At 34.6% G+C, this 13,998-nt stretch overlaps 1 protein-coding gene across 1 annotated transcript in view; it reads left to right on the top strand.

The window, feature by feature from the left end:
- The first annotated feature begins 6,923 nt into the window (after window positions 1–6,923).
- The window catches only part of LOC101894920 (uncharacterized), a 63,851-nt gene continuing 56,776 nt past the window's right edge, over window positions 6,924–13,998 (top strand). Inside the window, exon 1 of the mRNA XM_011294189.3 lies at window positions 6,924–7,893. The gene's annotated coding sequence lies outside the window, so the exon portion shown is untranslated. The remainder of the gene's footprint in view (window positions 7,894–13,998) is intronic.

The following is a 13,998-nucleotide window of genomic DNA, read 5'->3' as shown; positions in this document are numbered from 1 at the left end:
TACCAGGCATCAGATAATGCTCGAAGATACCTCTGCTAAACTATATCGAAATGGGTTCAGATTTTTATATAGCCTATACATCTTTATCCGATTTTATGGTGATTACTCACCATATATGTAATATCAACCCAAATTGATTCCATTTTTTCATACTCAACCTAATTTTACTCGGTCCAGTATATCTATTGCTCCAATACATATTTATACCCTACAACACTATGTATATTATAAGTTTGATTGGGCCAAAAATTATGTAACACCTCGAAATATTGGTTTCCCACTTAGGAAAGTATGTATGGATCTTCCTATCCGGTCGGGCTGAGTCGATCTTGCTATGCATGTCCGTCGGTCGGTCTGTCCGTGTTAATTTGTAATCACTCTACATGTCGCAATTATGGCCCGGTCTCGGGATCGCATAATATTTAGGGGTTGAAATGGACCTGATTTTGTAGTTGTTCTACAGGTCGCAATTACAGATCAATTGACGCGGAAGTTGTCATAGGGCTAGAGCTTAGGGCTGGGCCTTTCAATTTAGATGATCATCGGATAATATTTAGTGGGTGAAATAGACCATAACATATGTGTTAAATAAAATTCAATTTTTTTATTAAATCGCGAATATTTTTAATCCCGGCGAAATCACAAACAGACGAAAAGGTCAATTCTAATCGTTACGTAGATGCCGATACTAAATACATCCGATACATGTAGCGAAATATATACAATGTATATATATATATAACATCCCCTTGTTAGCTTGAATGCTTATATCTCCTGAATGGCTGGAGCGATTTTGACAAATTTTGTCAATTCGGAATGCCCTCTTGGCATAAAAGTATAACCTCTAAAAAATCGCACAAAAAGAAGTCAATAATGATGTTAATATAGACTTTGTAGTATTGTGTGACATTTTTTAAATTTTTTTTTCATATTTTTTATCGCATGAGATTTTTTCGATTTGACTTAAAATTGAAGTGTATATTTTGTAATATTTTTTTACCTTGCAACATAGGTTGGGGTTATTATATACAGATTGCAATTATCGTCCGATCCTCACCAACATTTTCACAAGGGTAGAGTTAGGTTCAGAAGGGCTAGGCCTATTGTTTTCAAAGATGTCTGCATTATATTTAGACTTGAAATGAACCAACAACTAAAAATGTTCCTGATTTTGCAGTCGTTATACACAAATAGAAACCAAAGAACACGAAATCTCGCATGAAGTTAGAGTTTAGGACAGTGCATTTTGTGTGAAAAAGTACCAAGATTTCCATTCTACCGAAAATAACTTACAGGCAATAAGCAAATTACACAAAAGGCGAATTTCTGGCTTTTTTATGCTGATTTCGTTGACGAATATAGCCAATTATCGTAGACAAGCAAATCATATAGATGCGTCTAAATTTAGAGATACAGAGGGGCCTCTTGCTTTTGCAGATTATCGCAAAATATTTAGAGGTTCAAATGACCCAAAAACAGAAAACATTTCCTGATCACACAGTTGAATCCAGTCGACACGCCTGAAAAGAGAGTTAAGGACAGGCAAGAGTTCTAGTATTTTGGATGACCATTGCATTATATATAGCTGTAAAATGGGCCACAAAAACTAACAGCTCGACGGAGTGGGCAAATGTCTCTGGTAAAAATACCAAGGGTAATATCTGGGCAGCGTTCCGTGACATAATTTCAAAAACGAAATCTTCCAAAATGGATTTGGATATAAGGGGGCTTCTAACATATTTTGGTATTGCAGGGTATCACATGGTCGGACCCGCACGACTATAGCCTTTCCTTACTTGTTTTAATATAGTCCTTATTGAAGTCATACCATGCACGATACAGCAATGCTATTAGGTCGGCCCGCCCGACTTTTGACCTTTCGTTACTGGTAGCGAGGGAGTAAAACGATATTGCGCATCTTGGATATTCTCTTGCAAAGGTTTTCTTTGTGTATTAGCGACAAGTAGGCAGATACAACTAAATGTCCTGTAACGAAATTAATCGCAATATATATATGAATGAGAAACACTTTGATAATATTACAAGATATATTTACTCCATATCCTTAATGCCGGAGAAATATTTATATTATGAGGGTCATTTAGTCATCGAAACTCGTTTTGCCGTATTCTGGGACCCATAGTAAAGGCCATACATTTGTTGAATATAATTATTTCCTTTAAACCCCATTTTATACCCTACATCACAAGGTGGTCAGGGTATTATGTCTTTGTGCATTTGTTTGTAACAGGCAAAGGAAACAAGATAGACCCATAGTTCCTTTTGATGATATGCATAGAATCACATTCTGAGTCGACTCATGCATGTCCGTCCGTCCGTCTGTCTATGTATTTTTGTAAACAAAGTACAGTTCGCATTTATTGTCCTATCCAGATGAAATTTTGCACAAATCATTTGTTTGGCCCAAGGACGAACCCTATTGAAATTTTAGACAATCGGTCAAAATTTGGATATAGCTCCCGTATATATCTTCGTCCGATTTGCCTTTTATTGTGCACCAAACGTGTAATATCAGTCCGAATTTTATGGAATTTTGCACGTACGATCAGATTGGACCTGAAAATAAGTATGCTAAATTTGGTCGAAATCGGTTCAGATATAGCTATAGCTCTCATATATATTTTTCATCCGATTTGCTATTTTTGTCCTCCGCAGCCGTAATATGCACCTTTAACAACAATATTTGGGAAATATGTAAAATACAGCTCAGAAATAAATTTGCTAAATTTTATCGAGATCGGTTCAGATTTGGATATAGCTCCTATATATAACTTCGTCCGATCTTTGATTGGGCACCAAACGTCTAATATTTGCCCAAATTGGAGGAAATTTGGCACTTACGAGTCTATTGAGTCTAGAAGCTAGTATGCCAAATTTGATGGAAATCGGTTCAGATATAGCTATAGCTCCCATATATATTGTTCATCCGATTTGTTATTTTTGTCCACCGCCGCCGTAATATGCACTCCGTAACAACGATATTCAGGAAAATATATCAAATACAGCTCAGAAATATCTTTGCCAAATTTTATCGAGATCGGTTCAGATTTGTATATAGCTCCCATATATATCTTTATCCAAATGGGCAATACAATTCCGAATTTTAAAGATACAAATGCTTCGGCATATTTAGTCCTTTGAACTTTAAGTTATAATTATAATCATAGCGTGTATGATTGAATTCTCCCATAAAAACTTTTAGTTGTTATGTGTAGCTCTACTAAATTAGCAAAGTGGTGTAGGGTATCATAAAGTCGGCCCCGCCCGACTTTAAGACTTTCTTTACTGGTTTTCAATTCTCTATTTTCGAGAATGAAGTAGGCAAAAATTCTTAAAAAGCCAATATTGTTTGCTAGATTACAGTCTTCGAGATTCTGCTATGTGAACAAATTTTCATCCATTTTTACGTATTGGCGTCTGTATCTGATATCCTCTTGAAATATAAAATTGAAATTGGACGAAGATATGTATCTAAATTTCTGTAGCGTTTGTCATTGAGCAAAACAATTGATTTGTGTAAAATTTCGTCTCAATCCGGAAATAAGTGCGACCTGTATTTTTAAACCAAACCATATAGTGGTAACGGTATTATGTCTTTGTGCATTTGTTCGCAACATAGAGAAGGAAGCGAGATAGACCCATAATTACTTTTGCGGATCTTCATAGAATCACTTTCTGAGTCGATCTATGCATTTCAGTCCTTCCGTCCATCTTCCATGTATTTTGTGAACAAAATGCAGGTCGCATTTATTATACGATTGAGATGAAATTTTCCAAACAATATTTCTTTGGCCCAAGAACGAACCCTATTGAAATTGGAGAGAATTGGTTCATATTTAGATATAGCTTTCATATAACTTTAAACGATTTCGGCCACTATCACGAAATGGCCAATATCAGTCCAAATTACCTGATTTTTTTATATTCGACCGAATTCAGTCTAGAAGCAAGTACACTAAATTTGGTTAAAATAGGTTCAAATACGGTTATAGCTCCAATTTTAACCAAATTTAGTGTACTTTATCCGATTTTGGACGGAATTCAGATTTTGGTGAAAATCAGTTCAGATATGACTCCCATATATATGTTTCATCCGATTTGGTGTTAAAGTCCCTAACATGCGCAACATGCACTCCTCAGCAGTGATATTTGATACCAGGTATCAGATACTGTTCGAAAATACCTCTGCCAAATTTTATCGAAATAAATTCAGATTTTTATATAGCCTTGATATACATCTTTATCCGATTTTATGGTGATTACTCACCATACATGTAATATCAACCCAAATTGATTTAATTTTTTCATATTCAACCTAATTTTACTCGGTCCGGTATATATATTGCTCCAATATATATTTATACCCTTAACACTATGTGTTGGAGGTATTATAAGTTTGATTGGGCCAAAATATTATGTAACACCTCGAAATATTGGTTTCCCACATAGGAATATATAAATTGGTCACCCTATTCCGCCGAGCTGAATCGATCTAGCTATGTATGTCCGTCCGTCCGTTTGTCCATGTTAATTTGTAATCACTCTACAGGTCGCAATTCGATCTTCACGATATGTAGAATGGAGGTGGGGCTAGGGACAGAATAGAAGCCTATTGCTTTTGGAGATTATAGCATAATATTTAGTAAATATATCCGATAAATATAGCGAAATATATACAATGTATATATACACAGGAAGGGGATGTTGGCTAGAATGGTTACATCTCTAGAATAGCTGGACTGATTTTGACAAATTTTTGTCAATTCGGTATACCCTCTTGGCATAAAAGTATAATATCTAAAAAAATCGCATAAAAATATGTCAATAATGATGTAAATATAGATTTAGATGAATGAGTCTAAATTTGGAGATACAGAGGGGCCTCTTGCTTTTGGAGATGATCGCAAAATATGTAAGGTTTTAAATGACCCAAAAACAGAAAACATTTCCTGATCACACAATTGAATCCAGTCGACACGCCTGAAAAGAGAGTTAAGGACAGGGAAGAGTTCTAGCATTTTGGATGACCATTGGATTATATTTAGCTGTAAAATGGACCACAACAACTAACAGAATGACGGAGTGCGTAAATATTGGACAAATGTCCCTGGTCATATCTGGGCAGTGTTCCGTGACATAACTTCAAAAGCGAAATCTTCCATTAGGACATTAGGGAGCTTCTAACATATTTTAGTGTTGTAGGTTTCATGGTCGGCCCCGCACGACTATAGCCTTTGATTACTTTTTTTAATATAATCCTTATCGAAGCAGGCAGATACAACTGAATGTCCTGTAACGAAATTCATCGCAAAGAACATGTGGATGAGAAACACTTTGATAATATCACAAGATATATTTACTCCGTAGCCTTAATGCCGGAGGAATATTTATATCATGTGGGTCATTTCGTCACCGAAACACGTATTGCCGTGTTCTAGGAGACATAGTAAACATTTCTTGAATATAATTATTTCCTTTAAACCCCATTTTATACCCTACACCACAAGGTGGTCAGGGTGTTATGTCTTTGTGCATTTGTTTGTAACAGGCAAAAGGAAACGAGATAGACCCATAGTTCCTTTTGATGATATGTATAGAATCACATTCTGAGTCGATTTATGCATGTCCGTCCGTCCGTCTGTCCATGTATTTTTGTAAACAAAGTACAGTTCGCATTTATTGTCCTATCCAGATGAAATTTTGCACGAATCATTTGTTTGGCCCAAGGACGAACCCTATTGAAATTGGAGATAATCGATCAAAATTTAGATATAGCTCCCGTATATATCTTCGTCCGATTTGTCTTTTATTGTGCACCAAACGTGTAATATCAGTCCGAATTTTATGGAATTTTGTCGAAATCGGTTCAGATATAGCTATAGCTCTCATATATATATTGGTCATCCGATTTGCTATTTTTGTCCTCCGCAGCCGTAATATGCACCTTTAACAACAATATTTGGGAAATATATAAAATACAGCTCAGAAATAAATTTGCTAAATTTTATCGAGATCGGTTCAGATTTGGATATAGCTCCCATATATAACTTCGTCCGATTTACATTTGATTGGACACCAAACGTCTAATATTTGCACAAATTGGATGAAATTTGGCACTTACGACCGAATTGAGTCTAGAAGCTAGTATGTGAAATCGGTTCAGATATAGCTATAGCTCCCATATATACAGTTCATCCGGCCGACTTTAAGACATTCTTTACTGTTTTTTTTTTTTTAATTTTTACAAGACAAACCAGACGATATATGCCATCAAAAATGTTAAGAATGAATCATATTTCAGTCCCTCCGATTTAGTTGATCATCCGACGAAAGCTTACCACTTATGCACAATGTTTATTCTAACAATTACTTTAACAATTTTGTTTATATACCCATTATAATTTTGCCAAAAAATTTCCCCAAAATTTCTATAAATTACAATCATGTAATTCATTCATTATTTTAAATTATAATATCAAAATGCTTAAAAACGCCCCCGATATTATGCTGTCGTTGTTGTGGTAGGGTCGGTAAACACGTGCTGTGTTACTTGAAATTGCCGAGTGATTTCCGGCTGTTGGGAATACACTGCTGTTGTTTCCATAATGAGATACTTTTCATGCACTTGTTGTGGCAGGGCGAAAAAAGTAAACACGGAACTGTCGAAGCACGTGTCGGTATCAACAAATGTAAACAAAGTTTCGGCGGTTATTTAAAGCCGGTAAAAATATTTACATACCGTGTTTGGCCATAGCGCATGTTCTTTATTTAGTCTGCTCTCAATTTTTATCCCCAAAGCTCACTCTCCCCCAAAAGCTCTAAGGATATAGAGGAAAGCTTTTCGGCCAAAAAGTATAAATTCGAATGAATTTGCCATGAAACGGTTAGTTTGTCGTTTGGCACGCGTCTGGGGAACTCGAAAGCGGAAAAAAGGATTACAAAAAGGAAAACTGTTTCCCTTCATGGATTAAAGGATTAACATTGTTACAATCAAGCCCAAGAACAAGGATTATAGTGTATTTTAAAGGATTATATTTTCTGTGGAAATTGAAATGCTCGTTTAAAGTGATTAACAAAAATTATATGATACTGAAAGCAAAGAGAGAGGGAGAAGAAAAAAATAATTAAAAAAATACATAAAATGATAAATGAATAAAATATAAAATTTAATTAAAATAGACATTTAACAAATAAATTTCGCTTCAGACAATAAATTAATGTTTTCTGCTGCTAAATGCTGTGGCGAGTGAAGGGAGTCTGCTCTGCTAGTGTTAAATGCTAAATAATTAATCAAATGAATGCCTCAAGTGTCGGCATAGTGTTTCGTTTGCCATAAGTGTTGCATACGGGGAGGAGCGGCAGTGTGTGTCGTCTATGAAGCAAAAGCCTTTGGGCGTATGATTAATAATTCATTAAAATCATCATCGTCATTAAAAACTCATACGCCAGTGGGTACCACATCCCTCACAAGTGAGATTAATGCCAAATCGATGTTGATGTAAACACACACATACATATTTATACATAAATACAAATTGCACATGTATGTATGTATGCTAGTACAATGGCACAGATATAGTGACAGTGTCTGCAAATATCATTAATTATAGCATCCATTTTAATCAATTTGATTTATGTAAATCAATTGCCGAAGAGCCATCATCAGTGAGACAGTCGGTCGGTCGGTGTCTTTGCCATTGTTGTTGTTCTTCTCATGTTAAATGGAAATTACTGTTAAATGTAAATTTAATGCATTTTGTCTGTGCGTGATTCTTTAAATAAATAACTGTAACGAAACAGATTGGAAATTGTGAAGCAAGTTTTTCCGCATTTTCAAGTGGAATATCAAACAAACATTTAAATGTAAATGGGGTACGTATATTACAAAAAAGTTTATTTAAGTGAATGAACAAATAACAATACATTGCAAAATAAGGAAAGCTAAAATGTTTTGAAATGTGTAAGTTAAATTGAATTGTAGTATATTGTGCGTTTAAGCCAAAAAATGATTGTAGTGAATAATTTATTCGGGCATTTTTCTCTTTCTTCCGAAGTAAACTAAAATAAATTGGGAGAATAAAAAAAAAAGAAAACTTTTCACTGCAAATTTCAGATCATTAAGCTCGTCTCGAAAGAGAAAACAAACACTTAAATCATAAAACATATGATCTTCGCCTTAATAAGGCAAAACTCGAAAAACCTTAGGGTTTTTATGACAATGCTGAGAAGTGAAGCGCATTAAAGAACAAAAAATTTTAAAACGAGTTTTTCAAATTAGAATTATTTAAAATGAAGAGTAACACGGAAAAGAGTCTGTGTCAACAAAGGCCATACAGGGTGAGATGAAAAAACTGCAACCAAATTCAGACTGCTGTCATTTTTAAGCCACTCGTCCGACAGCTGTTAAAGTTATTTCAGTGACAGATCATTATATTGTTTACAAGCGTACAAAAGCATTTTGGTGAGAATTTTCCAGAAAAAAAGTTATTCGTGATGTAATTCAAGCGTGATAGTGTGATTTCTATATATTTTTGATTGGAAGACCACATCTATCTTTAAAGCAGCATTGAAATGTGAATAAATCTTTTGTGTCCCGTACCATCGCTCGTTACCGTGATACTGGTAGTTTAAACCGATATCAGGGAAGTGGACGGAAGAAAACAGCAACATCAGCAGAAATGGTTCAAAAAGTATAGAAGCGACTTGATCGAAACCCTCGTCGCAGTGGCCGAAAAATTGCTCGTGAGCTGAACATTCCATTCGGCAAATATTGAAAAATGAGCTCGTTGTAAATTCCAAAAATTGCAAGATCTTACATCGCAACATAAAGAAAATAGACTCAAAAGACCTAAAGAGTTGCTTCGCTTGGCCAAATGTGGTGAACTGACGAATTTGGTTTTCGATGAGGAATTATTCGTTTTCCCGCAGTTTGTAAAAAACAAAATGATCATGTTTACTTGGCGAAGAGTTTAGCTGAAAATGTGCACCTTCGTTGGCCACCAGAACTCAAGCGCCGGCCATGGTGATGGTGTAAGCCGCCATAACAGCCGATGGTCGCTCTCGCTCGTATTAATCGAATAAATGCCGAATATTATCGGCATATTGGGCATACAAACATTTTGGCCGTAGACCATGGACATTCAAATAGGACTCAGCACCATCGCACTCAGCACGCGCCATCCAAGAATGGTTACAAAATGAGGTTCCACTCTTCATTTCCAGCGCCCATTTGAGCATTTGTTCTGATGCCACGATCGATTAATATGAGCGGAGAGCGACCATTGGCTATAATGGCGGCCCACACCATTACCATGGTCGGCGCTTGAATTCTGGTGGCCAACCGAAGGTGCACATTTTCATCTGATCTCTTTGGCAAGTAAACACGATCATCATAGTTTCCCGGTATCAGGGTAAAAATAACTACCTCTGGAAAAAATTCGAAAAAATCGAAGAGTTTTTATTAAACTAGAGTTGTTCCAAATTATTTAAATTATCTAAATACAGAATACCGGAAGGCACGTATGTATATATGACCTATATGGATTTCCCTCCACTGGAAACACAAGCAATTTTGGTTTTCAGCACATTTGTTTGAAAAATATGACAAACATCCCAACATACTTTAAATCGGTTGGAGCAATTACATGGTGACTATAAGAAATTATGGACCTGTATCTTACATTTTCTATCAACATTCTTCCGTTCGAAAGCTAGAGTGATTTCCATTTAATATAGTTCTTCTGCTGAAAAAGAAAAGCATATACTTGTTGATTAAAAATGTTTATTTCGTGGAATACCAAACGGAAGGATAAACTTAATATATCCTTTATAGTACGATGAAAGGTGTGCAAATCGTACGGAAATCTGAAGTCAGTAGAACCTTTTGACTTCCGATTATAGCTTTCTGCCTTATGGCTTCACAAAGTAAATATTATTTGATACTTCAAAATGTGCCTCATTGAAATAACGTTTTTATGTCCATTGGACAAAATCCAGGATTTTGTTGGAGTTGACTTAGCTTTGTACCGGTCAGATAGTGAGAACCATGACCTTCAGACTTGGTACATCGTAATGGTTCGAGTTTCTTAAGAATTAGCACATCAAAATGTGTTTTCCATTCTTTCTGGTCTCCGCAAAAAATGTTAAAAAATTGTACAAAAATGAATTTATGACTTATTGTTCTACCTCCCTCAAAGGTCTTAATTTTGAAAAATAATTCCCTTAAAATGAAAAATCTATGTCTCGTTTTCTTAAAGTTTTTTACATACCAATATTTTGGTCTTTATAAGTATAATCTGAAAACAAAACATATAAATCCTCTCTTTCTTCTTTATCCACAACAAACGTTCAAACATTTCGAAAATAGCATACATACATCTAAACCGAAAAAAGGAATCTGATATCTTATAGTCCAAATATGATCCATATTAATTATGATCAATTAAAAAAGTATCGAACATGGAAACTATCGCACACTTACTGTCTGTCGTAAACCTGGCCAAACAAAAAGTTCAAACACAGTTTTTTTAATTTATTTTGTGGTGGAAGCCATTTTTGGAAAATTGTAGTGAAATCAGAATTCTGCGACTTCGTCCATTATATTGTGAATAATATCTTGATTACTAATTCCTGAAGATAGTCCTTGGCACTTTAAATTTGTATCATAGTAACTCAAAAATTATACATGCTTTGGCATTCTATTATCTCTTCAGATAAAATTTGGTGAACACAATTTTTAACCAGTAAAAAAAGCAGCTAAGTTCGGCCGGGCCGAACTTTTAATACCCTCCACCATTTGAAAGGAACTTGAAAAACTTCAAAAAACTTCCGGAAATTACTACTAAAATGAAAACTGTTTTATGGAGACTATACAAAGACGTGGACCTGCTTACGAAATTTTTTGTCATAGGATGTAGTACGAACTCAAAAAACCAAATTTGAAATAATTCCGGTGAATAAAGTCGCTAAAATCATCAAAATACCGAATATCGGAATGTACCGTTATATGGGAGATATACGAAAACGTGAACCTATATACGATTTTTTTTTGTCATAGGTTGTAGTACCCATTACGAAATTTAAATACGAAGTTTGTTATAATTCCGGTGAACAATGTCGCACAAATCATAAAAATCCCGAGTATTGGGAGGTATACGAAGACGTGGACCTGCATACGAAACTTTTTTCCATAGGTTGCGGTAATCATTAAGAACTCCCTAAACGAAATTTGATTTCGGTGAATAATGTTGCTGAAATTATCAAAATACCGAATATTGGCTGCTCAGCCGTTCACGAGTTAAAAGCGGGTTTACTACCATCGGCTTCTTTGACATATAGTAATCCGCTATATTGGGTATCAGCATCAATGTTACGGTCAGAAGTGACCCTTCCGTGTATTTGTGATTTCGTCGGGATCATAAATATTCACGGACTAATTGATTTTTTTTTACACAAAAGTTATGGCCATTTCAGCCGCTAAATATTGCCCTATAACTATCCAAATTGGTAGCCTTTAGCCCCACCCTAAATCCTTTCCTCATGCAAAATTCTGCGTGGATTGGCTTATTCTTGTGACCTGAAGAGGAACTGTTATTGGTCCATTTCAACCCCAAAAAAATATTTTGATAATCTCCCCCATGTTCATGCGAAATTTCGTGAGGATCGACCCTGAACATACAGAGCTAGAACGACTCAGCTCAGTGAGACGGGAAAATCCATACATATCTTCTTATGTCTTGAACCAATATATCGAGAAGTTACATAATTTTTGGCCCAATCCAACTTATAACACCTGTGAAAATGGTTGGAAACTGGAATCAAAACCTTGGAAATTTGGCCGAAACCTTAAAAAACAAACAGGAGTATTTGTTGGGAATATCAATCCTCTATGTACTAACAAACAAACATGTAGGCAGGCGGGGAAACCGACATGACATCGGTATAGAATTGAAAGTTAATCATAAGTATTTATACTTAATGGGGTGTTCGAGAAAATTACGGAAGAAAAAATTTAATATTTGATGGTGGAGGGTATACGAATTTTACATTTGGGTATAAGTGGCCATAGTTTCCCAAAAATACTCGTCCAATAATTCTGATTTAACCAAACTGCTGTTGAATTGTTCTTCTTCTATACATTTAGTTGTCTATGTGTCGACTATCTGAAAGAAAGCCGAAACATATTTCATATAAATGGATTTCGAATTTCACATTCAGGCACTTGTCTTGAAGTTATCGTATAGTACAAAAACCGAAAATTGTTACAAAATGCTAAAAAAATGAGCACAATCGCAATCTGTATTCAATATTGAAATTTTGTAAATTTTTTATAAGTTTAGTACTTATTTCATAAAAAATAACAAAAAAAATTAACATAGGATTCGAAATCCATTTCCTCTGAGTGGTAAAATATGAAAAATCCCTTTACAAAATCTACATAAAAATAAAAAGTTTTTTTTTATTGGCATATCACTTATAGAATTTATGTCCAAATTCATTTCATATCTGAAAACCACTGTTCCTCCCATGTTTTCAGAGTTTAATTTAAACAATCTTAAATATTCATTTTATGAATCGATTTAGTTCAATCCTGTATGTATTTTGATGCCATGAACTTAAGATGCCCAAAATAGTAACAAGCAAACCAAAATTCATTTTTTGAACATCATTCTTTAAGCCATCAATCTTAAATTGTAAACAGCAAAGCTTTTTACAGATTCTGTTTGTTTTCCTAGAGATACAGTTTTATTGACTTTTATTGTAGTTTTTAAGACTGAGTGACCAACAAATTTGTTCAGTCGTGTGTAATGCAATATCTTGACAAAAATCAAGCAATTTTTTTTGCTTCTCTCAGTGTGTAGATGTTGGAAAACATTGCACAGAAACTAAATAGAAGGATAAAAACTGAAACAAGGACCATGCGTAACACAAAATGCTTTAAGTCGTTTTCTAGAACTCTGAATAAAATTAAAGCGAATTAGAAGTATATATAAATCAACATTTATGGGGCTTTAAATCAGTTCATATGTGTGCCAGAGCATTTTTGGAGCATAAAAGATAAAGTTTTATTAACACAAGATTTATTAAAATTAATATATAAACAAATAAAATAGTTCCGAAGCAGTTGGACAATATTGATCAATTCGTATCGGACATAAGACTGATAAAAATATTACAACGTACCAGATTTGGACTATATTGACTACTTTCTATACTTCATATGAGATGTGTGCAAAATTTTGGAAAATGTGGAAATATGCGTGACGTAACAGATTTAATACAGAGAAAAATATTGGTATGGGCAAAATTACAAGAAAATCGTCATAAATTCCACATTAATCTCAAGTTTCAGATTGTGAGAAATGTTAAGATATAGCAAGTTTTAAAGAACCGCCGACTTGTTTCGCAAATATGACATGAAAAGGTGTTTAAATTTGTGGGTGAAGTACCAGGAGGAGTTCGAAGATATATATCATCTTCACAACAGATCTTCTGTTAGCAAACAAATTTTATATATGTGAAATTTAAAGTGAATTGGGTGCTTATTATTTAAAAATCTTAAACCCTATGTAGCGGAGGCACCAGGAAAAATGGTTCTATGTTTACCATCTTTATAGCAGATCTTGTGTTGAAGGAAATGTTGAGATCTATCAAGACTTAATGGAATCGGATGTTAATTGATATTCCAAATAAGCTTCATGGATATTCCAAATTTGACTCCTTGTGGGAAGGTACCATAAGGAGTGGGCCGATATATCCCATCTTCACAGCAGATCTTGTGTTAGTAGAAATAATGAGATGCATGTAATATGAAGAGAACCGTATGTTTATTTTTTATTTCTTGTTTATGATAATTTTTGTTATTAAAAATGTTGATCCTTCGTGGGGGAGGTACCAGTAGGAATTGTCAGATTTCTACCATCTTTATAACAGATCTTGTGCTGATGTAAATATTGAAATGTACCAATGGAATCGACT

This window comes from Musca domestica, unplaced genomic scaffold, assembly GCF_030504385.1.
Source record: "Musca domestica strain aabys unplaced genomic scaffold, Musca_domestica.polishedcontigs.V.1.1 39, whole genome shotgun sequence".
Taxonomy (NCBI): Eukaryota; Metazoa; Arthropoda; class Insecta; order Diptera; family Muscidae; genus Musca; species Musca domestica.
Note: the sequence above shows the minus strand (reverse complement) of the source record. Positions and strands in the feature narration are given on the sequence as shown.